A 27,057-nucleotide genomic window follows, 5' to 3' on the forward strand; every position below is an offset into this window, starting at 1 on the left:
GCTGATGGGCGGGATGTAAATTGCCAACAGCCACTCTGGAGAAGTGTACGGTGTGTCCTGAAACATCTAAAAAACACAGATTGGAGAGCATAGGGCACTTCCACTCATGGGCGTATAAATTGGGAAAACTAAAAATCAGCAAGACACAGGCACCCCAAAGTTTAGGGCTGCTCTGTTGACAAGAACCCCCACTTCATTACACCTTAAATATCCTAGGAAAGAGAAAAATGGATAAAGAAGTTGTGTTCCTCATGTACAATGGAATATCACTCAGCCATGAAATCAACGTCATAAGGCCAGTAGCAGCACGATGAGTGGACTTAGGTACGACGATTCTCAGTGAAATAAGTCACACATCAAAAGAAACTTATCGTAAGATATCACTTATAGAGGAAATGTAAAAACCGCTACACTTGAACTGAATTACAAAACAGAACAGAGTCACACGTTTAGAAAACAAACTATGGCTGCTGAACGGGAAAGGTGAGGTGGGGTGATGCATAGAACAAGGGTTTCAAATTAGCTCAGATACCGTTCCATAAACCCAATATGTAATAGAGGAGACCTACTCCTTGCTCAGTGAACTGGACTCAACACCCCCTATTCACCGCACAAGAATATATCTGACTAGTAAGAATCTTCAATCTTATGTATTGATATCTCTCTGTAAGTGAGTCAAGGGGGTGTAAAGCGGCATAAACACAGCCGTGAAAAGCAGCTAAACCCCATTATAAAAATAAATTACTTTTAAAAACCCGTGAAACAAAGACAGTGAAAGAGAGAGAAATTCTTACAAAATTCGTTCAGGGGCTGTGATGCAACCTGGATTGACCATATCTAGACCCACAGCTGATTGAGACATAAGGGTGGTCACTCTTGGGGCTGAGAGGTTTGGTGAGGTTGGGTGAGCCAACGCAGACCCTTTAAATTAATACTGCATGGTACCCATCCCATGGGTCCCAAATCTCCAGGTTCAAGGGCATCTTCCTACATCGAAAACATGCATGAGAAACCCAGAAGATGGTACACCATATGATCGGGAAAGGTTTCTAAAACGCACCTCATTTCTCATCTCCTTGTGCTCGGGTTCACCATTCCAGCCGCTTTACTAGCCATCGCCCTCCCTGGAGAATCAGCAGCGTTAAGCTCCTCTTCCGTACAGGTTGCAATTTGTCCTGAGGATGAACGGGAACACGGGGAACCAATGAGAGACTAGCTGTAGGTGTTGGGACAGGCACAGGTCACTCTATTTTCCCATCAGGAAGAAGAATTAACCGCAAGCTCAGCCTCCCCCAAGAACCAGAAGAGGGCCTGAAGCAATCCTGCGCTTTTGCGGCCAGCTCCCAAAAAAGGGACTTGAGAAATGGAGCTCAGGGGCACTGCAATTCACAAACCTGCAGAGTTATAAATGATAACTCTCGTCCACAAATATATTGAGAGAAGGCAACGAAGAGGCTTTGAAAGCAAGGCAGAATTGCAGGAAACAGATTTCAGGAGGTAGATTCGAATCGCCTTGAAAGCACATGAAAAGCGGCAAAACGTGGACAATGATGCCCTTGGCCAAAAAGGGCGTATGCGTTTTTTCCTGAATATATTCAGGAAAAAACGCATACGCACTTTTTGGCCAACCAAGCCACCTGGAAAGGCAAATCAGCGCTCCAAAGAAGTCTCGCTTCCCAGCGGGCAAAAGGGCCATGCGGAAAAAAGTGTCCAAACCAGAAATGCAGGACCGGCCATGGAGAAATGGGAGCCTTGCTACGCTGATGGGCGGGATGTAAATTGCCAACAGCCACTCTGGAGAAGTGTACGGTGTGTCCTGAAACATCTAAAAAACACAGCTTGGAGAGCATAGGGCACTTCCACTCATGGGCGTATAAATTGGGAAAATTAAAACTCAGCAAGACACAGGCACCCCAAAGTTTAGAGCTGCTCTGTTGACAAAAACCCCCACTTCATTACACCTTAAATATCCTAGGAAAGAAAAAGTGGATAAAGAAGTTGTGGTCCTCATGTACAATGGAATATCACTCAGCCATGAAATCAACGTCATAAGGCTAGTAGCAGCACGATGAGTGGATTTAGGTACGACGATTCTAAGTGAAATAAGTCACACAGAAAAAGACACTTATCATAAGAAATCACTTATAGAGGGAATGTAAAAACCGCTACTCTTGAACGGAATTACAAAACAGAACAGAGTCACACGTTCAGAAAACACACTATGGCTGCTGAACGGGAAAGGTGAGGTGGGGTGATGCATAAAACAAAGGTTTCAAATTAGCTCAGATACCGTTCCATAAACCCAATATGTAGTAGACAAGACCTACTCCTGGCTCAGTGAACTGGACTCAACACCCCCTATTCACCACACAAGAATATATCTGAGTAGTAAGAATCTTCAAACCTATGTATTGATATCTCTCTGTAAGTGAGTCAAGGGGGTGTAAAGCGGCATAAACACAGCCGTGAAAAGCAGCTAAACCCCATTATAAAAATAAATTACTTTTAAAAACCCGTGAAACAAAGACAGTGAAAGAGAGAGAAATTCTTACAAAATTCGTTCAGGGGCTGTGATGCAACCTGGATTGACCATATCTAGACCCACAGCTGATTGAGACATAAGGGTGGACACTCTTGGGGCTCAGAGGTTTGGTGAGGTTGCATGAGCCAACGCAGACCCTTTAAAGTAATACTGCATGGTACCCATCCCATGGGTCCCAAATCTCCAGGTTCAAGGGCATCTTCCTACGTCGAAAACATGCATGAGAACCCCAGAAGATGGTACACCGTGTGATCGGGAAAGGTTTCTAAAACGCACCTCATTTCTCATCTCCTTGAGCTCGAGTTCGCCATTCCAGCCGCTTTACTAGCCGTCTCCCTCCGTGGAGAATCAACACCTTTAACCTCCTGTTCCGTACAGGTTGCAGTTTGTCCTGAGGATGAACGGGAACAGGGGGAACCAATGAGAGACTAGCTCTAGGTGTTGGGACAGGCACAGGTCACTCTATTTTCCCATCAGGAAGAAGAATTAACCACAAGCTCAGCCTGCCCCCCAGAACCAGAAGAGGGCCTGAAGCAATCCTGCGCTTTTGCGGCCACCTCCCAAAAAAACGACTTGTGATATGGAGCTCAGGGGCACTGCAATTCACAAACCTGCAGAGTTATAAATGATAACTCTCGTCCACAAATATATTGAGGGAAGGCAACGAAGAGGATTTGAAAGCAAGGCAGAATTGCAGGAAACAGATTTCAGGAGGTAGATTCGAATCGCCTTGAAAGCACATGAAAAGTAGCAAAACGTAGACAATGATGCCCTTGCCCCAAAAGGGCGTATGCGTTTTTTCCTGAATATATTCCGGAAAAAACGCATACGCCCTTTTTGGCCAACCAAGCAACCTGGAAAGGCAAATCAGCGCTACAAAGAAGTCTCGCTCCCCATCGGGCAAAAGGGCCATGCGGAAAAATTGTCAAAACCTGAAATGCAGGACCGGCCATGGAGAAATGGGAGCCTTGCTACGCTGATGGGCGGGATGTAAATTGCCAACAGCCACTCTGGAGAAGTGTACGGTGTGTCCTGAAACATCTAAAAAACACAGATTGGAGAGCATAGGGCACTTCCACTCATGGGCGTATAAATTGGGAAAACTAAAAATCAGCAAGACACAGGCACCCCAAAGTTTAGGGCTGCTCTGTTGACAAGAACCCCCACTTCATTACACCTTAAATATCCTAGGAAAGAGAAAAATGGATAAAGAAGTTGTGTTCCTCATGTACAATGGAATATCACTCAGCCATGAAATCAACGTCATAAGGCCAGTAGCAGCACGATGAGTGGACTTAGGTACGACGATTCTCAGTGAAATAAGTCACACATCAAAAGAAACTTATCGTAAGATATCACTTATAGAGGAAATGTAAAAACCGCTACACTTGAACTGAATTACAAAACAGAACAGAGTCACACGTTTAGAAAACAAACTATGGCTGCTGAACGGGAAAGGTGAGGTGGGGTGATGCATAAAACAAGGGTTTCAAATTAGCTCAGATACCGTTCCATAAACCCAATATGTAATAGACAAGACCTACTCCTTGCTCAGTGAACTGGACTCAACAGCACCTATTCACCGCAAAAGAATATATCTGACTAGTAAGAATCTTCAATCCTATGTATTGATATCTCTCTGTAAGTGAGGCAAGGGGGTGTAAAGCAGCATAAACACAGCCGTGAAAAGCAACTAAACCCCATTAGAAAAATAAATTACTTTTCAAAACCCGTGAAACAAAGACAGTGAAAGAGAGAGAAATTCTTACCAAATTCGTTCAGGGGCTGTGATGCAACCTGGATTGACTATATCAAGACCCACAGCTGATTGAGACATAAGGGTGGACACTCTTGGGGCTGAGAGGCTTGGTGAGGTTGGGTAAGCCAACGCAGACCCTTTAAAGTAATACTGCATGGTACCCATCCCATGGGTCCCAAATCTCCAGGTTCAAGGGCATCTTCCTACGTCGAAAACATGCATGAGAAACCCAGAAGATGGTACACCATGTGATCGGGAAAGGTTTCTAAAACACACCTCATTTCTCATCTCCTTGTGCTCGGGTTCGCCATTCCAGCCGCTTTACTAGCCATCTCCGTCCTTGGAGAATCAGCACCGTTAACCTCCTCTTCCGTACAGGTTGCAAATTGTCCTGAGGATGAACGGGAACACGGGGAACCAATGAGAGACTAGCTGTAGGTGTTGGGAGAGGCACAGGTCACTCTATTTTCCCATCAGGAAGAAGAATTAACCACAAGCTCAGCCTGCCCCCCAGAACCAGAAGAGGGCCTGAAGCAATCCTGCGCTTTTGCGGCCACCTCCCAAAAAAACGACTTGTGAAATGGAGCTCAGGGGCACTGCAATTCACAAACCTGCAGAGTTATAAATGATAACTCTCGTCCACAAATATATTGAGGGAAGGCAACGAAGAGGCTTTGAAAGCAAGGCAGAATTGCAGGAAGCAGATTACAGGAGGTAGATACGAATCGCCTGGAAAGCACATGAAAAGCAGCAAAACGTAGACAATGATGCCCTTGCCCCAAAAGTGCGTAGGCGTTTTTTCCTGAATATATTCAGGAAAAAACGCATACGCCCTTTTTGGCCAACCAAGCAACCTGGAAAGGCAAATCAGCGCTACAAAGAAGTCTCGCTCCCCATCGGGCAAAAGGGCCATGCGGAAAAATTGTCAAAACCTGAAATGCAGGACCGGCCATGGAGAAATGGGAGCCTTGCTACGCTGATGGGCGGGATGTAAATTGCCAACAGCCACTCTGGAGAAGTGTACGGTGTGTCCTGAAACATCTAAAAAACACAGATTGGAGAGCATAGGGCACTTCCACTCATGGGCGTATAAATTGGGAAAACTAAAAATCAGCAAGACACAGGCACCCCAAAGTTTAGGGCTGCTCTGTTGACAAGAAGCCCCACTTCATTACACCTTAAATATCCTAGGAAAGAGAAAAATGGATAAAGAAGTTGTGTTCCTCATGTACAATGGAATATCACTCAGCCATGAAATCAACGTCATAAGGCCAGTAGCAGCACGATGAGTGGACTTAGGTACGACGATTCTCAGTGAAATAAGTCACACATCAAAAGAAACTTATCGTAAGATATCACTTATAGAGGAAATGTAAAAACCGCTACACTTGAACTGAATTACAAAACAGAACAGAGTCACACGTTTAGAAAACAAACTATGGCTGCTGAACGGGAAAGGTGAGGTGGCGTGATGCATAAAACAAGGGTTTCAAATTAGCTCAGATACCGTTCCATAAACCCAATATGTAATAGAGAAGACCTACTCCTTGCTCAGTGAACTGGACTCAACACCCCCTATTGACCGCACAAGAATATATCTGACTAGTAAGAATCTTCAATCCTATGTATTGATATCTCTCTGTAGGTGAGTCAAGGCGGTGTAAAGCGGCATAAACACAGCCGTGAAAAGCAGCTAAACCCCATTATAAAAATAAATTACTTTTAAAAACCCGTGAAACAAAGACAGTGAAAGAGAGAGAAATTCTTACAAAATTCGTTCAGGGGCTGTGATGCAACCTGGATTGACCATATCTAGACCCACAGCTGATTGAGACATAAGGGTGGTCACTCTTGGGGCTGAGAGGTTTTGTGAGGTTGGGTGAGCCAACGCAGACCCTTTAAAGTAATACTGCATGGTACCCATCCCATGGGTCCCAAATCTCCAGGTTCAAGGGCATCTTCCTACGTCGAAAACATGCATGAGAAACCCAGAAGATGGTACACCGTGTGATCGGGAAAGGTTTCTAAAACGCACCTCATTTCTCATCTCCTTGTGCTCGGGTTCGCCATTCCAGCCGCTTTACTATCCATCTCCCTCCTTGGAGAATCAGCACCTTTAACCTCCTGTTCCTTACAGGTTGCAATTTGTCCTGAGGATGAACGGGAAGAGGGGGAACCAATGAGAGACTAGCTCTAGGTGTTGGGACAGGCAGAGGTCAATCTATTTTCCCATCAGGAAGAAGAATTAACCACAGGCTCAGCGTGACCTCTGGAACCAGAATAGGGCCTGAAGCAATCCTGCGCTTTTGCGGCCAGCTCCCAAAAAAGCGACTTGAAAAATGGAGCTCAGGGGCACTGCAATTCCCAAAGCTGCAGAGTTCTAAATGATAACTCTCGTCCACAAATATATTGAGGGAAGGCAACAAAGAGGATTAGAAAGCAAGGCAGAATTGCAGGAAACAGATTTCAGGAGGTAGATTCGAATCGCCTTGAAAGCACATGAAAAGCGGCAAAACGTGGACAAAGATGCCCTTTGCCAAAAAGGGCGTTTGCGTTTTTTCCTGAATATATTCAGGAAAAAACGCATACGCCCTTTTTGGACAACCAAGCAACCTGGAAAGGCAAATCAGCGCTACAAAGAACTCTCGCTTCCCAGCGGGCAAAAGGGCCATGCGGAAAAAAGTGTCAAAACCAGAAATGCAGGACCGGCCCTGGAGAAATGGGAGCCTTGCTACGCTGATGGGCGGGATGTAAATTGCCAACAGCCACTCTGGAGAAGTGTACGGTGTGTTCTGAAACATCTAAAAAACACAGCTTGGAGAGCATAGGGCACTTCCACGCATGGGGGTATAAATTGGGAAAACAAAAAATCAGCAAGACACAGGCACCCCAAAGTTTAGGGCTGCTCTGTTGACAAGAACCCCCACTTCATTACACCTTAAATATCCTAGGAAAGAGAAAAATGGATACAGAAGTTGTGGTCCTCATGTACAATGGAATATCACCCGCCATGAAATCAACGTCATAAGGCTAGTAGCAGCACGATGAGTGGATTTAGGTACGCCGATTCTAAGTGAAATAAGTCACACAGAAAAAGACACTTATCATAAGATATCACTTATAGAGGGAATGTAAAAACCGTTACACTTGAACTGAATTACAAAACAGAACAGAGTCACACATTTAGTAAACACACTATGGCTGCTTACCTGGAAAGGTGAGGTGGGGTGAATCATAAAACAAGGGTTTCAAATTAGGTCAGAAACCGCTCCATAAACCCAATATGTAATAGACAAGACCTACTCCTTGCTCAGTGAACTGGACTCAACACCACCTATTCACCACACAAGAATATATCTGAGTAGTAAGAATCTTCAAACCTATGTATTGATATCTCTCTGTAAGTGAGTCAAGTCGGTGTAAAGCGGCATAAACACAGCAGTGAAAAGCAGCTAAACTCCATTATAAAAATAAATTACTTTTAAAATCCCATGACACAAAGACAGTGAAAGAAAGAGAAATTCTCACACAATTCATTCAGGGGCTGTGATGCAACCTGGAATGACCATACCTAGACCCACAGCTGATTGAGACATAAGGGTGGACACTCTTGGGGCTGAGAGGTTTGGTGTGGTTGGGTGAGCCAACGCAGACCCTTTAAAGTAATACTGCGTGGTACCCATCCCATGGGTCCCAAATCTCCAGGTTCAAGGGCATCCTCCTACATCGAAATCATGCATGAGAAACCCAGAAGTTGGTACACCGTATGATTGGGAAAGGTTTCTAAAATGCATCTCATTACTCATTTCCATGTGCTCGAGTTCGCCATTCCAGCCGATTTACTAGCCATCTCCCTCCTTGGAGAATCAGCACCTTTAACCTCCTGTTCCGTACAGGTTGCAATTTGTCCTGAGAATGAACGGGAAGAAGGGGAACCAATGAGAGACTAGCTCTAGGTGTTGGGACAGGCACAGGCCACTCTATTTTCCCATTAGGAAGAAGAATTATCCACAGGCTCAGCCTGCCCTCTGGAACCAGAAGAGGGCCTGAACCAATCCTGCGCTTTTGCGGCCAGCTCCCAAAAAAGCGACTTGAAAAATGGAGCTCAGGGGCACTGCAATTCCCAAAGCTGCGGAGTTATAAATGATAACTCTCGTCCACAAATATATTGAGGGAAGGCAACGAAGAGGATTTGAAAGAAAGGCAGAATTGCAGGAAACAGATTTCAGGAGGTAGATTCGAATCGCCTTGAAAGCACATGAAAAGCGGCAAAACGTGGACAATGATGCCCTTGGCCAAAAAGGGCGTATGCGTTTTTTCCTGAATATATTCAGGAAAAAACGCATACGCCCTTTTTGGCCAACCAAGCAACCTGGAAAGGCAAATCAGCGCTACAAAGAAGTCTCGCTTCCCAGCGGGCAAAAGGGCCATGCGGAAAAAAGTGTCAAAACCAGAAATGCAGGACCGGCCATGGAGAAATGGGAGCCTTGCAACGCTGATGGGCGGGATGTAAATTGCCAACAGCCACTCTGGAGAAGTGTACGGTGTGTTCTGAAACATCTAAAAAACACAGCTTGGAGAACATGGGGCACTTCCACGCATGGGCGTATAAATTGGGAAAACAAAAAATCAGCAAGACACAGGCACCCCAAAGTTTAGGGCTGCTCTGTTAACAAGAACCCCCACTTCATTACACATTAAATATCCTAGGAAAGAGAAAAATGGATACAGAAGTTGTGGTCCTCATGTACAATGGAATATCACTCAGCCATGAAATCAACGTCATAAGGCTAGTAGCAGCACGATGGATGAGTGGATTTAGGTACGACGATTCTAAGTGAAATAAGTCACACAGAAAAAGACACTTATCATAAGATATCACTTATAGAGGGAATGTAAAAACCGCTACACTTGACCTGAATGACAAAACAGAAGAGAGTCACACGTTTAGAAAACACACTATGGCTGCTGAACGGGAAAGCTGAGGTGGGGTGATGCATAAAACAAGGGTTTCAAATTAGATCAGATACCGTTCCATAAACCCAATATGTAATAGACAAGACCTACTCCTTGCTCAGTGAACTGGACTCAACACCCCCTATTCACCGCACAAGAATATATCTGACTAGTAAGAATCTTCAAACCTATGTATTGATATCTCTCTGTAAGTGAGTCAAGGGGGTGTAAAGCGGCATAAACACAGCCGTGAAAAGCAGCTAAACCCCATTATAAAAATAAATGACTTTTCAAAACCCGCGAAACAAAGACAGTGAAAGAGAGAGAAATTCTTACACAATTCGTTCAGGGGCTGTGATGCAACCTGGATTGACCATATCTAGACCCACAGCTGATTGAGAAATAAGGGTGGACACTCTTGGGGCTGAGAGGTTTGGTGAGGTTGGGTGAGCCAACGCAGACCCTTTAAAGTAATACTGCATGGTACCCATCCCATGGGTCCCAAATCTCCAGGTTCAAGGGCATCTTCCTACGTCGAAAACATGCATGAGAAACCCAGAAGATGGTACACCGTGTGATCGGGAAAGGTTTCTAAAACGCACCTCATTTCTCATCTCCTTGTGCTCGGGTTCGCCATTCCAGCCGCTTTACTAGCCATCTCCCTCCTTGGAGAATCAGCACCTTTAACTAAACTCCTGTTCTGTACAGGTTGCAATTTGTCCTGAGGATGAACGGGAAGAGGGGGAACCAATGAGAGACTAGCTCTAGGTGTTGGGACAGGCACAGGTCACTCTATTTTCCCATCAGGAAGAAGAATTAACCACGAGCTCAGCCTGCTCCCCAGAACCAGAAGAGGGCGTGAAGCAAACCTGCACTTTTGCGGCCATCTCCCAAAAAGGCGACTTGAAAAATGGAGCTCAGGGGCACTGCAATTCCCAAACGTGCAGAGTTATAAATGATAACTCTCATCCACAAATATATTGAGGGAAGGCAACGAAGAGGATTTGAAAGCAAGGCAGAATTGCAGGAAACAGATTTCAGGAGGTAGATTCGAATCGCCTTGAAAGCACATGAAAAGCGGCAAAACGTGGACAATGATGCCCTTGGCCAAAAAGGGCGTATGCGTTTTTTCCTGAATATATTCAGGAAAAAACGCATACGCCCTTTTTGGACAACCAAGCAACCTGGAAAGGCAAATCAGCGCTACAAAGAAGTCTCGCTCCCCATCGGGCAAAAGGGCCATGCGGAAAAATTGTCAAAACCTGAAATGCAGGACCGGCCATGGAGAAATGGGAGCCTTGCTACGCTGATGGGCGGGATGTAAATTGCCAACAGCCACTCTGGAGAAGTGTACGGTGTGTCCTGAAACATCTAAAAAACACAGATTGGAGAGCATAGGGCACTTCCACTCATGGGCGTATAAATTGGGAAAACTAAAAATCAGCAAGACACAGGCACCCCAAAGTTTAGGGCTGCTCTGTTGACAAGAAGCCCCACTTCATTACACCTTAAATATCCTAGGAAAGAGAAAAATGGATAAAGAAGTTGTGTTCCTCATGTACAATGGAATATCACTCAGCCATGAAATCAACGTCATAAGGCCAGTAGCAGCACGATGAGTGGACTTAGGTACGACGATTCTCAGTGAAATAAGTCACACATCAAAAGAAACTTATCGTAAGATATCACTTATAGAGGAAATGTAAAAACCGCTACACTTGAACTGAATTACAAAACAGAACAGAGTCACACGTTTAGAAAACAAACTATGGCTGCTGAACGGGAAAGGTGAGGTGGCGTGATGCATAAAACAAGGGTTTCAAATTAGCTCAGATACCGTTCCATAAACCCAATATGTAATAGAGAAGACCTACTCCTTGCTCAGTGAACTGGACTCAACACCCCCTATTGACCGCACAAGAATATATCTGACTAGTAAGAATCTTCAATCCTATGTATTGATATCTCTCTGTAGGTGAGTCAAGGCGGTGTAAAGCGGCATAAACACAGCCGTGAAAAGCAGCTAAACCCCATTATAAAAATAAATTACTTTTAAAAACCCGTGAAACAAAGACAGTGAAAGAGAGAGAAATTCTTACAAAATTCGTTCAGGGGCTGTGATGCAACCTGGATTGACCATATCTAGACCCACAGCTGATTGAGACATAAGGGTGGTCACTCTTGGGGCTGAGAGGTTTTGTGAGGTTGGGTGAGCCAACGCAGACCCTTTAAAGTAATACTGCATGGTACCCATCCCATGGGTCCCAAATCTCCAGGTTCAAGGGCATCTTCCTACGTCGAAAACATGCATGAGAAACCCAGAAGATGGTACACCGTGTGATCGGGAAAGGTTTCTAAAACGCACCTCATTTCTCATCTCCTTGTGCTCGGGTTCGCCATTCCAGCCGCTTTACTATCCATCTCCCTCCTTGGAGAATCAGCACCTTTAACCTCCTGTTCCTTACAGGTTGCAATTTGTCCTGAGGATGAACGGGAAGAGGGGGAACCAATGAGAGACTAGCTCTAGGTGTTGGGACAGGCAGAGGTCAATCTATTTTCCCATCAGGAAGAAGAATTAACCACAGGCTCAGCGTGACCTCTGGAACCAGAATAGGGCCTGAAGCAATCCTGCGCTTTTGCGGCCAGCTCCCAAAAAAGCGACTTGAAAAATGGAGCTCAGGGGCACTGCAATTCCCAAAGCTGCAGAGTTCTAAATGATAACTCTCGTCCACAAATATATTGAGGGAAGGCAACAAAGAGGATTAGAAAGCAAGGCAGAATTGCAGGAAACAGATTTCAGGAGGTAGATTCGAATCGCCTTGAAAGCACATGAAAAGCGGCAAAACGTGGACAAAGATGCCCTTTGCCAAAAAGGGCGTTTGCGTTTTTTCCTGAATATATTCAGGAAAAAACGCATACGCCCTTTTTGGACAACCAAGCAACCTGGAAAGGCAAATCAGCGCTACAAAGAACTCTCGCTTCCCAGCGGGCAAAAGGGCCATGCGGAAAAAAGTGTCAAAACCAGAAATGCAGGACCGGCCCTGGAGAAATGGGAGCCTTGCTACGCTGATGGGCGGGATGTAAATTGCCAACAGCCACTCTGGAGAAGTGTACGGTGTGTTCTGAAACATCTAAAAAACACAGCTTGGAGAGCATAGGGCACTTCCACGCATGGGGGTATAAATTGGGAAAACAAAAAATCAGCAAGACACAGGCACCCCAAAGTTTAGGGCTGCTCTGTTGACAAGAACCCCCACTTCATTACACCTTAAATATCCTAGGAAAGAGAAAAATGGATACAGAAGTTGTGGTCCTCATGTACAATGGAATATCACCCGCCATGAAATCAACGTCATAAGGCTAGTAGCAGCACGATGAGTGGATTTAGGTACGCCGATTCTAAGTGAAATAAGTCACACAGAAAAAGACACTTATCATAAGATATCACTTATAGAGGGAATGTAAAAACCGTTACACTTGAACTGAATTACAAAACAGAACAGAGTCACACATTTAGTAAACACACTATGGCTGCTTACCTGGAAAGGTGAGGTGGGGTGAATCATAAAACAAGGGTTTCAAATTAGGTCAGAAACCGCTCCATAAACCCAATATGTAATAGACAAGACCTACTCCTTGCTCAGTGAACTGGACTCAACACCACCTATTCACCACACAAGAATATATCTGAGTAGTAAGAATCTTCAAACCTATGTATTGATATCTCTCTGTAAGTGAGTCAAGTCGGTGTAAAGCGGCATAAACACAGCAGTGAAAAGCAGCTAAACTCCATTATAAAAATAAATTACTTTTAAAATCCCATGACACAAAGACAGTGAAAGAAAGACAAATTCTCACACAATTCATTCAGGGGCTGTGATGCAACCTGGAATGACCATACCTAGACCCACAGCTGATTGAGACATAAGGGTGGACACTCTTGGGGCTGAGAGGTTTGGTGTGGTTGGGTGAGCCAACGCAGACCCTTTAAAGTAATACTGCGTGGTACCCATCCCATGGGTCCCAAATCTCCAGGTTCAAGGGCATCCTCCTACATCGAAATCATGCATGAGAAACCCAGAAGTTGGTACACCGTATGATTGGGAAAGGTTTCTAAAATGCATCTCATTACTCATTTCCATGTGCTCGAGTTCGCCATTCCAGCCGATTTACTAGCCATCTCCCTCCTTGGAGAATCAGCACCTTTAACCTCCTGTTCCGTACAGGTTGCAATTTGTCCTGAGAATGAACGGGAAGAAGGGGAACCAATGAGAGACTAGCTCTAGGTGTTGGGACAGGCACAGGCCACTCTATTTTCCCATTAGGAAGAAGAATTATCCACAGGCTCAGCCTGCCCTCTGGAACCAGAAGAGGGCCTGAACCAATCCTGCGCTTTTGCGGCCAGCTCCCAAAAAAGCGACTTGAAAAATGGAGCTCAGGGGCACTGCAATTCCCAAAGCTGCGGAGTTATAAATGATAACTCTCGTCCACAAATATATTGAGGGAAGGCAACGAAGAGGATTTGAAAGAAAGGCAGAATTGCAGGAAACAGATTTCAGGAGGTAGATTCGAATCGCCTTGAAAGCACATGAAAAGCGGCAAAACGTGGACAATGATGCCCTTGGCCAAAAAGGGCGTATGCGTTTTTTCCTGAATATATTCAGGAAAAAACGCATACGCCCTTTTTGGCCAACCAAGCAACCTGGAAAGGCAAATCAGCGCTACAAAGAAGTCTCGCTTCCCAGCGGGCAAAAGGGCCATGCGGAAAAAAGTGTCAAAACCAGAAATGCAGGACCGGCCATGGAGAAATGGGAGCCTTGCAACGCTGATGGGCGGGATGTAAATTGCCAACAGCCACTCTGGAGAAGTGTACGGTGTGTTCTGAAACATCTAAAAAACACAGCTTGGAGAACATGGGGCACTTCCACGCATGGGCGTATAAATTGGGAAAACAAAAAATCAGCAAGACACAGGCACCCCAAAGTTTAGGGCTGCTCTGTTAACAAGAACCCCCACTTCATTACACATTAAATATCCTAGGAAAGAGAAAAATGGATACAGAAGTTGTGGTCCTCATGTACAATGGAATATCACTCAGCCATGAAATCAACGTCATAAGGCTAGTAGCAGCACGATGGATGAGTGGATTTAGGTACGACGATTCTAAGTGAAATAAGTCACACAGAAAAAGACACTTATCATAAGATATCACTTATAGAGGGAATGTAAAAACCGCTACACTTGACCTGAATGACAAAACAGAAGAGAGTCACACGTTTAGAAAACACACTATGGCTGCTGAACGGGAAAGCTGAGGTGGGGTGATGCATAAAACAAGGGTTTCAAATTAGATCAGATACCGTTCCATAAACCCAATATGTAATAGACAAGACCTACTCCTTGCTCAGTGAACTGGACTCAACACCCCCTATTCACCGCACAAGAATATATCTGACTAGTAAGAATCTTCAAACCTATGTATTGATATCTCTCTGTAAGTGAGTCAAGGGGGTGTAAAGCGGCATAAACACAGCCGTGAAAAGCAGCTAAACCCCATTATAAAAATAAATGACTTTTCAAAACCCGCGAAACAAAGACAGTGAAAGAGAGAGAAATTCTTACACAATTCGTTCAGGGGCTGTGATGCAACCTGGATTGACCATATCTAGACCCACAGCTGATTGAGAAATAAGGGTGGACACTCTTGGGGCTGAGAGGTTTGGTGAGGTTGGGTGAGCCAACGCAGACCCTTTAAAGTAATACTGCATGGTACCCATCCCATGGGTCCCAAATCTCCAGGTTCAAGGGCATCTTCCTACGTCGAAAACATGCATGAGAAACCCAGAAGATGGTACACCGTGTGATCGGGAAAGGTTTCTAAAACGCACCTCATTTCTCATCTCCTTGTGCTCGGGTTCGCCATTCCAGCCGCTTTACTAGCCATCTCCCTCCTTGGAGAATCAGCACCTTTAACTAAACTCCTGTTCTGTACAGGTTGCAATTTGTCCTGAGGATGAACGGGAAGAGGGGGAACCAATGAGAGACTAGCTCTAGGTGTTGGGACAGGCACAGGTCACTCTATTTTCCCATCAGGAAGAAGAATTAACCACGAGCTCAGCCTGCTCCCCAGAACCAGAAGAGGGCGTGAAGCAAACCTGCACTTTTGCGGCCATCTCCCAAAAAGGCGACTTGAAAAATGGAGCTCAGGGGCACTGCAATTCCCAAACGTGCAGAGTTATAAATGATAACTCTCATCCACAAATATATTGAGGGAAGGCAACGAAGAGGATTTGAAAGCAAGGCAGAATTGCAGGAAACAGATTTCAGGAGGTAGATTCGAATCGCCTTGAAAGCACATGAAAAGCGGCAAAACGTGGACAATGATGCCCTTGGCCAAAAAGGGCGTATGCGTTTTTTCCTGAATATATTCAGGAAAAAACGCATACGCCCTTTTTGGACAACCAAGCAACCTGGAAAGGCAAATCAGCGCTACAAAGAAGTCTCGCTTCCCAGCGGGCAAAAGGGCCATGCGGAAAAAAGTGTCAAAACCAGAAATGCAGGACCGGCCATGGAGAAATGGGAGCCTTGCTACGCTGATGGGCGGGATGTAAATTGCCAACAGCCACTCTGGAGAAGTGTACGGTGTTTCCTGAAACATCTAAAAAACACAGCTTGGAGAGCATAGGGCACTTCCACGCATGGGCGTATAAATTGGGAAAACTAAAAATCAGCAAGACACAGGCACCCCAAAGTTTAGGGCTGCTCTGTTGACAAGAACCCCCACTTCATTACACCTTAAATATCCTAGGAAAGAGAAAAATGGATACAGAAGTTGTGGTCCTCATGTACAATGGAATATGACTCAGACATGAAATCAACGTCATAAGGCTAGTAGCAGCACAATGAGTGGATTTAGGTGCGACGATTCTAAGTGAAATAAGTCACACAGAAAAAGACACTTATCATAAGATATCACTTATAGAGGCAATGTAAAAACCTCTACACTTGACCTGAATGACAAAACAGAAGAGAGTCACACGTTTAGAAAACACACTATGGCTGCTGAACGGGAAAGGTGAGGTGGGGTGATGCATAAAACAAGGGTTTCAAATTAGCTCAGATACCGTTCCATAAACCCAATATGTAATAGAGAAGACCTACTCCTTGCTCAGTGAACTGGACTCAACACCCCCTATTCACCGCACAAGAATATATCTGACTAGTAAGAATCTTCAAACCTATGTATTGATATGTCTCTGAAAGTGAGTCAAGGGGGTGTAAAGCGGCATAAACACAGCCGTGAAAAGCAGCTAAACCCCATTATAAAAATAAATGACTTTTCAAAACCCGTCAAACAAAGACAGTGAAAGAGAGAGAAATTCTTACACAATTCGTTCAAGGGTTGTGATGCAACCTCCATTGACCATATCTAGACCCACAGCTGATTGAGACATAAGGGTGGACACTCTTGGGGCTGACAGGTTTGGTGAGGTTGCATGAGCCAACGCAGACCCTTTAAAGTAATACTGCATGGTACCCATCCCATGGGTCCCAAATCTCCAGGTTCAAGGGCATCTTCCTACGTCGAAAACATGCATGAGAAACCCAGAAGATGGTACACCGTGTGATCGGGAAAGGTTTCTAAAACGCACCTCATTTCTCATCTCCTTGTGCTCGGGTTCGCCATTCCAGCCGCTTTACTAGCCATCTCCCTCCTCGGAGAATCAGCACCTTTAAGCTCCAGTTCCGTACAGGTTGCAATTTGTCCTGAGGATGAACGGGAAGAGGGGGAACCAATGAGAGACTAGCTCCAGGTGTTGGGACAGGCACAGGTCACTCTATTCTCCCATCAGGAAGAAGAATTAACCACAGGCTTAACCTGCCCTCTGGAACCAGAATAGGGCCTGAAGCAATCCTGCGCTTTTGCGGCCAGCTCCCAAAAAAGCAACTTGAAAAATGGAGCTCAGGGGCACTGCAATTCCCAAACCTGCAGAGTTATAAATGATAACTCTCGTCCACAAATATATTGAGGGAAGGCAACGAAGAGGCTTTGAAAGCAAGGCAGAATTGCAGGAAACAGATTTCAGGAGGTAGATTCGAATCGCCTTGAAAGCACATGAAAAGCGGCAAAACGTGGACAATGATGCCCTTGGCCAAAAAGGGCGTATGCGTTTTTTCCTGAATATATTCAGGAAAAAACGCATACGCCCTTTTGGGCCAACCAAGCAACCTGGAAAGGCAAATCAGCGCTACAAAGAAGTCTCGCTTCCCAGAGGGCAAAAGGGCCATGCGGAAAAAAGGGTCCAAACCAGAAATGCAGGACCGGCCATGGAGAAATGGGAGCCTTGCTACGCTGATGGGCGGGATGTAAATTGCCAACAGCCACTCTGGAGAAGTGTACGGTGTGTCCAGAAACATCTAAAAAACACAGCTTAGAGAGCATAGGGAACTTCCACGCATGGGCGTATAAATTGGGAAAACTAAAAATCAGCAAGACACAGGCACCCCAAAGTTTAGGGCTGCTCTGTTGACAAGAACCCCCACTTCATTACACATTAAATGTCCTAGGAAAGAGAAAAATGGATACAGAAGTTGTGGTCCTCATGTACAATGGAATATCACTCAGCCATGAAATCAACGTCATAAGGCTAGTAGCAGCACGATGAGTGGATTTCGGTACGACGATTCTAAGTGAAATAAGTCACACAGAAAAAGACACTTATCATAAGATATCACTTATAGAGGGAATGAAAAAAACCGCTACACTTGACCTGAATGACAAAACAGAAGAGAGTCACACGTTTAGAAAACACACTATGGCTGCTGAACGGGAAAGGTGAGGTGGGGTGATGCATAAAACAAAGGTTTCAAATTAGCTCAGATACCGTTCCATAAACCCAATATGTAGTAGACAAGACCTACTCCTTGCTCAGTGAACTGGACTCAACACCCCCTATTCACTGCACAAGAATATATCTGACTAGTAAGAATCTTCGAACCTATGTATTGATATCTCTCTGTAAGTGAGTCAAAGGGGTGTAAAGTGGCCTAAAGACAGCTGTGAAAAGCAGCTAAACCCCATTATAAAAATAAATTACTTTTCAAAACCCGTGAAACAAGAGAGTGAAAGAGAGAGAAATTCTTACAAAGTTCGTTCAGGGGCTGTGATGCAACCTGGATTGACCATATCTAGACCCACAGCTGATTGAGACATAAGGGTGGACACTCTTGGGGCTGAGAGGTTTGGTGAGGTTGGGTGAGCCAACGCAGACCCTTTAAAGTAATACTGCATGGTACGCATCCCATGGGTCCCAAATCTCCAGGTTCAAGGGCATCTTCCTACGTCGAAAACATGCATGAGAAACCCAGAAGATGGTACACCGTGTGATCGGGAAAGGTTTCTAAAACGCACCTCATTTCTCATCTCCTTGTGCTCGGGTTCGCCATTCCAGCTGCTTTACTAGCCATCTCCCTCCTTGGTGAATCAGCACCTTTAAGCTCCTGTTCCGTACAGGTTGCAATTTGTCCTGAGGATGAACGGGAAGAGGGGGAACCAATGAGAGACTAGCTCTAGGGGTTGGGACAGGCACAGGTCCCTCTATTTTCCCATCAGGAAGAAGAATTAACCACAGGCTTAGCCTGCCCTCTTGAACCAGAATAGGGCCTGAAGCAATCCTGCGCTTTTGCGGCCAGCTCCCAAAAAAGCGACTTGAAAAATGGAGCTCAGGGGCACTGCAATTCCCAAACCTGCAGAGTTATAAATGACAACTCTCGTCCACAAATATATTGAGGGAAGGCAACGAAGAGGATTTGAAAGCAAGGCAGAATTGCAGGAAACAGATTTCAGGAGGTAGATTCGAATCGCCTTGAAAGCACATGAAAAGCGGCAAAACGTGGACAATGATGCCCTTGGCCAAAAAGGGCGTATGCGTTTTTTCCTGAATATATTCAGGAAAAAACGCATACGCCCTTTTTGGCCAACCAAGCAACCTGGAAAGGCAAATCAGCGCTCCAAAGAAGTCTCGCTTCCCAGCGGGCAAAAGGGCCATGCGGAAAAAAGTGTCCAAACCAGAAATGCAGGACCGGCCATGGAGAAATGGGAGCCTTGCTACGCTGATGGGCGAGATGTAAATTGCCAACAGCTACTCTGGAGAAGTATACGGTGTGTCCTGAGACATCTAAAAGACACAGCTTAGAGAGCATAGGGCACTTCCACGCATGGGCGTATAAATTGGGAAAACTAAAAATCAGCAAGACACAGGCACCCCAAAGTTTAGGGCTGCTCTGTTGACAAGGACCCCCACTTCATTACACCTTAAATATCCTAGGAAAGAGAAAAATGGATACAGAAGTTGTGGTCCTCATGTACAATGGAATATCACTCAGCCATGAAATCAACGTCATAAGGCTAGTAGCAGCACGATGAGTGGATTTAGGTACGACGATTCTAAGTGAAATAAGTCACACAGAAAAAGACACTTATCATAAGATATCACTTATAGAGGGAATGTAAAAACCGCTACACTTGACCTGAATGACAAAACAGAAGAGAGTCACACGTTTAGAAAACACACTATGGCTGCTGAACAGGAAAGCTGAGATGGGGTGATGCATAAAACAAGGGTTTCAAATTAGCTCAGATACCGTTCCATAAACCCAATATGTAATAGACAAGACCTACTCCTTGCTCAGTGAACTGGACTCAACACCCGCATTCACCACACAAGAATGTATCTGACTAGTAAGAAACTTCAAACATATGTATTGATATCTCTCTGTAAGTGAGTCAAGGGGGTGTAAAGCGGCATAAACACAGCCGTGAAAAGCAGCTTAACCCCATTATAAAAATAAATGACTTTTCAAAACCCGTGAAACAAAGACAGTGAAAGAGAGAGAAATTCTTACACAATTCGTTCAGGGGCTGTGATGCAACCTGGATTGACCATATCTAGACCCACAGCTGATTGAGACATAAGGGTGGACACTCTTGGGGCTGAGAGGTTTGGTGAGGTTGGGTGAGCCAACGCAGACCCTTTAAAGTAATACTGCATGGTACCCATCCCATGGGTCCCAAATCTCCAGGTTCAAGGGCATCTTCCTACGTCGAAAACATGCATGAGAAACCCAGAAGATGGTACACCGTGTGATCGGGAAAGGTTTCTAAAACGCACCTCATTTCTCATCTCCTTGTGCTCGGGTTCGCCATTCCAGCCGCTTTACTAGCCATCTCCCTCCTTGGAGAATCAGCACCTTTAACTAAACTCCTGTTCTGTACAGGTTGCAATTTGTCCTGAGGATGAACGGGAAGAGGGGGAACCAATGAGAGACTAGCTCTAGGTGTTGGGACAGGCACAGGTCACTCTATTTTCCCATCAGGAAGAAGAATTAACCACGAGCTCAGCCTGCTCCCCAGAACCAGAAGAGGGCGTGAAGCAAACCTGCACTTTTGCGGCCATCTCCCAAAAAGGCGACTTGAAAAATGGAGCTCAGGGGCACTGCAATTCCCAAACGTGCAGAGTTATAAATGATAACTCTCATCCACAAATATATTGAGGGAAGGCAACGAAGAGGATTTGAAAGCAAGGCAGAATTGCAGGAAACAGATTTCAGGAGGTAGATTCGAATCGCCTTGAAAGCACATGAAAAGCGGCAAAACGTGGACAATGATGCCCTTGGCCAAAAAGGGCGTATGCGTTTTTTCCTGAATATATTCAGGAAAAAACGCATACGCCCTTTTTGGAAAACCAAGCAACCTGGAAAGGCAAATCAGCGCTCCAAAGAAGTCTCGCTTCCCAGCGGGCAAAAGGGCCATGCGGAAAAAAGTGTCAAAACCAGAAATGCAGGACCGGCCATGGAGAAATGGGAGCCTTGCTACGCTGATGGGCGGGATGTAAATTGCCAACAGCCACTCTGGAGAAGTGTACGGTGTTTCCTGAAACATCTAAAAAACACAGCTTGGAGAGCATAGGGCACTTCCACGCATGGGCGTATAAATTGGGAAAACTAAAAATCAGCAAGACACAGGCACCCCAAAGTTTAGGGCTGCTCTGTTGACAAGAACCCCCACTTCATTACACCTTAAATATCCTAGGAAAGAGAAAAATGGATACAGAAGTTGTGGTCCTCATGTACAATGGAATATGACTCAGACATGAAATCAACGTCATAAGGCTAGTAGCAGCACAATGAGTGGATTTAGGTGCGACGATTCTAAGTGAAATAAGTCACACAGAAAAAGACACTTATCATAAGATATCACTTATAGAGGCAATGTAAAAACCTCTACACTTGACCTGAATGACAAAACAGAAGAGAGTCACACGTTTAGAAAACACACTATGGCTGCTGAACGGGAAAGGTGAGGTGGGGTGATGCATAAAACAAGGGTTTCAAATTAGCTCAGATACCGTTCCATAAACCCAATATGTAATAGAGAAGACCTACTCCTTGCTCAGTGAACTGGACTCAACACCCCCTATTCACCGCACAAGAATATATCTGACTAGTAAGAATCTTCAAACCTATGTATTGATATGTCTCTGAAAGTGAGTCAAGGGGGTGTAAAGCGGCATAAACACAGCCGTGAAAAGCAGCTAAACCCCATTATAAAAATAAATGACTTTTCAAAACCCGTCAAACAAAGACAGTGAAAGAGAGAGAAATTCTTACACAATTCGTTCAAGGGTTGTGATGCAACCTCCATTGACCATATCTAGACCCACAGCTGATTGAGACATAAGGGTGGACACTCTTGGGGCTGACAGGTTTGGTGAGGTTGCATGAGCCAACGCAGACCCTTTAAAGTAATACTGCATGGTACCCATCCCATGGGTCCCAAATCTCCAGGTTCAAGGGCATCTTCCTACGTCGAAAACATGCATGAGAAACCCAGAAGATGGTACACCGTGTGATCGGGAAAGGTTTCTAAAACGCACCTCATTTCTCATCTCCTTGTGCTCGGGTTCGCCATTCCAGCCGCTTTACTAGCCATCTCCCTCCTCGGAGAATCAGCACCTTTAAGCTCCAGTTCCGTACAGGTTGCAATTTGTCCTGAGGATGAACGGGAAGAGGGGGAACCAATGAGAGACTAGCTCCAGGTGTTGGGACAGGCACAGGTCACTCTATTCTCCCATCAGGAAGAAGAATTAACCACAGGCTTAACCTGCCCTCTGGAACCAGAATAGGGCCTGAAGCAATCCTGCGCTTTTGCGGCCAGCTCCCAAAAAAGCAACTTGAAAAATGGAGCTCAGGGGCACTGCAATTCCCAAACCTGCAGAGTTATAAATGATAACTCTCGTCCACAAATATATTGAGGGAAGGCAACGAAGAGGCTTTGAAAGCAAGGCAGAATTGCAGGAAACAGATTTCAGGAGGTAGATTCGAATCGCCTTGAAAGCACATGAAAAGCGGCAAAACGTGGACAATGATGCCCTTGGCCAAAAAGGGCGTATGCGTTTTTTCCTGAATATATTCAGGAAAAAACGCATACGCCCTTTTGGGCCAACCAAGCAACCTGGAAAGGCAAATCAGCGCTACAAAGAAGTCTCGCTTCCCAGCGGGCAAAAGGGCCATGCGGAAAAAAGTGTCCAAACCAGAAATGCAGGACCGGCCATGGAGAAATGGGAGCCTTGCTACGCTGATGGGCGGGATGTAAATTGCCAACAGCCACTCTGGAGAAGTGTACGGTGTGTCCAGAAACATCTAAAAAACACAGCTTAGAGAGCATAGGGAACTTCCACGCATGGGCGTATAAATTGGGAAAACTAAAAATCAGCAAGACACAGGCACCCCAAAGTTTAGGGCTGCTCTGTTGACAAGAACCCCCACTTCATTACACATTAAATGTCCTAGGAAAGAGAAAAATGGATACAGAAGTTGTGGTCCTCATGTACAATGGAATATCACTCAGCCATGAAATCAACGTCATAAGGCTAGTAGCAGCACGATGAGTGGATTTAGGTACGACGATTCTAAGTGAAATAAGTCACACAGAAAAAGACACTTATCATAAGATATCACTTATAGAGGGAATGAAAAAAACCGCTACACTTGACCTGAATGACAAAACAGAAGAGAGTCACACGTTTAGAAAACACACTATGGCTGCTGAACGGGAAAGGTGAGGTGGGGTGATGCATAAAACAAGGGTTTCAAATTAGCTCAGATACCGTTCCATAAACCCAATATGTAGTAGACAAGACCTACTCCTTGCTCAGTGAACTGGACTCAACACCCCCTATTCACTGCACAAGAATATATCTGACTAGTAAGAATCTTCGAACCTATGTATTGATATCTCTCTGTAAGTGAGTCAAAGGGGTGTAAAGTGGCCTAAAGACAGCTGTGAAAAGCAGCTAAACCCCATTATAAAAATAAATTACTTTTCAAAACCCGTGAAACAAGAGAGTGAAAGAGAGAGAAATTCTTACAAAGTTCGTTCAGGGGCTGTGATGCAACCTGGATTGACCATATCTAGACCCACAGCTGATTGAGACATAAGGGTGGACACTCTTGGGGCTGAGAGGTTTGGTGAGGTTGGGTGAGCCAACGCAGACCCTTTAAAGTAATACTGCATGGTACCCATCCCATGGGTCCCAAATCTCCAGGTTCAAGGGCATCTTCCTACGTCGAAAACATGCATGAGAAACCCAGAAGATGGTACACCGTGTGATCGGGAAAGGTTTCTAAAACGCACCTCATTTCTCATCTCCTTGTGCTCGGGTTCGCCATTCCAGCCACTTTACTAGCCATCTCCCTCCTTGGAGAATCAGCACCTTTAACTAAACTCCTGTTCTGTACAGGTTGCAATTTTTCCTGAGGATGAAAGGGAAGAGGGGGAACCAATAAGAGACTAGCTCTAGGGGTTGGGACAGGCACAGGTCACTCTATTTTCCCATCAGGAAGAAGAATTAACCACAAGCTCAGCCTGCCCCCCAGAACCAGAAGAGGGCCTGAAGAAATCCTGCGCTTTTGCGGCCAGCTCCCAAAAAAGCGACTTGAAAAATGAAGCTCAGGGGCACTGCAATTCCCAAACCTGCAGAGTTATAAATGATAATTCTCGTCCACAAATATATTGAGGGAAGGCAACGAAGAGGATTTGAAAGCAAGGCAGAATTGCAGGAAACAGATTTCAGGAGGTAGATTCGAATCGCCTTGAAAGCACATGAAAAGCGGCAAAACGTGGACAATGATGCCCTTGGCCAAAAAGGGCGTATGCGTTTTTTCCTGAATATATTCAGGAAAAAACGCATACGCCCTTTTTGGCCAACCAAGCAACCTGGAAAGGCAAATCAGCGCTACAAAGAAGTCTCGCTTCCCAAAGGGCAAAAGGGCCATGCAGAAAAAAGTGTCAAAACCAGAAATGCAGGACCGGCCATGGAGAAATGGGAGCCTTGCTACACTGATGGGCGGGATGTAAATTGCCAACAGCCACTCTGGAGAAGTATTCGTTGTGTCCTAAAACATCTAAAAAACACAGCTTAGAGAGCATACGGCACTTCCACGCATGGGCGTATAAATTGGAAAAACTAAAAATCAGCAAGACACAGGCACCCCAAAGTTTAGGGCTGCTCTGTTGACAAGAACCCCCACTTCATTACACCTTAAATATCCTAGGAAAGAGAAAAATGGATAAAGAAGTTGTGGTCCTCATGTACAATGGAATATCACTCAGCCATGAAATCAACGTCATAAGGCTAGTAGCAGCACGATGAGTGGATTTAGGTACGACGATTCTAAGTGAAATAAGTCACACAGAAAAGGACACTTATCATAAGATATCACTTATAGAAGGAATGTAAAAACCGCTACACTTGACCTGAATGACAAAACAGAAGAGAGTCACACGTTTAGAAAACACACTATGGCTGCTGAACGGGAAAGCTGAGGTGGGGTGATGCATAAAACAAGGGTTTCAAATTAGCTCAGATACCGTTCCATAAACCCAATATGTAATAGACAAGACCTACTCCTTGCTCAATGAACTGGACTCAACACCCCCTATTCACCGCACAAGAATATATCTGACTAGTAAGAATCTTCAAACCTATGTATTGATATCTCTCTGTAAGTGAGTCAAGGGGGTGTAAAGCGGCATAAACACAGCCGTGAAAAGCAGCTAAACCCCATTATAAAAATAAATTACTTTTCAAAACCCGTGAAACAAAGACAGTGAAAGAGAGAGAAATTCTTACAAAATTCGTTCAGGGGCTGTGATGCAACCTGGATTGACCATATCTAGACCCACAGCTGATTGAGACATAAGGGTGGACACTCTTGGGGCTGAGAGGTTTGGTGAGGTTGGGTGAGCCAACGCAGACCCTTTAAAGTAATACTGAATGGTACCCATCCCATGGGTCCCAAATCTCCAGGTTCAAGGGCATCTTCCTACGTCGAAAACATGCATGAGAAACCCAGAAGATGGTACACCGTGTGATCGGGAAAGGTTTCTAAATCGCACCTCATTTCTCATCTCCTTGTGCTCGGGTTCGCCATTCCAGCCGCTTTACTAGTCATCTCCCTCCTTGGAGAATCAGCACCTTTAACTAAACTCCTGTTCTGTACAGGTTGCAATTTGTCCTGAGGATGAACGGGAAGAGGGGGAACCAATGAGAGACTAGCTCTAGGTGTTGGGACAGGCACAGGTCACTCTATTTTCCCATCAGGAAGAAGAATTAACCACGAGCTCAGCCTGCTCCCCAGAACCAGAAGAGGGCGTGAAGCAATCCTGCACTTTTGCGGCCAGCTCCCAAAAAAGCGACTGGAAAAATGGAGCTCAGGGGCACTGCAATTCCCAAACCTGCAGAGTTATAAATGACAACTCTCGTCCACAAATATATTGAGGGAAGGCAACGAAGAGGATTTGAAAGCAAGGCAGAATTGCAGGAAACAGATTTCAGGAGGTAGATTCGAATCGCCTTGAAAGCACATGAAAAGCGGCAAAACGTGGACAATGATGCCCTTGGCCAAAAAGGGCGTATGCGTTTTTTCCTGAATATATTCAGGAAAAAACGCATACGCCCTTTTTGGCCAACCAAGCCACCTGGAAAGGCAAATCAGCGCTACAAAGAAGTCTCGCTTCCCAGCGGGCAAAAGGGCCATGCGGAAAAAAGTGTCCAAACCAGAAATGCAGGACCGGCCATGGAGAAATGGGAGCCTTGCTACGCTGATGGGCGGGATGTAAATTGCCAACAGCCACTCTGGAGAAGTGTACGGTGTGTCCTGAAACATCTAAAAAACACAGCTTAGAGAGCATAGGGCACTTCCACGCATGGGCGTATAAATTGGGAAAACTAAGCATCAGCAAGACACAGGCACCCCAAAGTTTAGGGCTGCTCTGTTGACAAGAACCCCCACTTCATTACACCTTAAATATCCTAGGAAAGAGAAAAATGGATACAGAAGTTGTGGTCCTCATGTACAATGGAATATCACTCAGCCATGAAATCAACTTCATAAGGCTAGTAGCAGCACGATGAGTGGATTTAGGTACGACGATTCTAAGTGAAATAAGTCACACAGAAAAAGACACTTATCATAAGATATCACTTATAGAGGGAATGTAAAAACCGCTACACTTGACCTGAATGACAAAACAGAAGAGAGTCACACGTTTAGAAAACACAGTATGGCTGCTGAACGGGAAAGCTGAGGTGGGGTGATGCATAAAACAAGGGTTTCAAATTAGCTCAGATACCGTTCCATAAACCCAATATGTAATAGACAAGACATACTCCTTGCTCAGTGAACTGGACTCAACACCCGCATTCACCACACAAGAATATATCTGACTAGTAAGAAT

This window comes from Balaenoptera acutorostrata, chromosome 4 (assembly GCF_949987535.1).
Source record: "Balaenoptera acutorostrata chromosome 4, mBalAcu1.1, whole genome shotgun sequence".
Lineage (NCBI taxonomy): Eukaryota > Metazoa > Chordata > Mammalia > Artiodactyla > Balaenopteridae > Balaenoptera > Balaenoptera acutorostrata.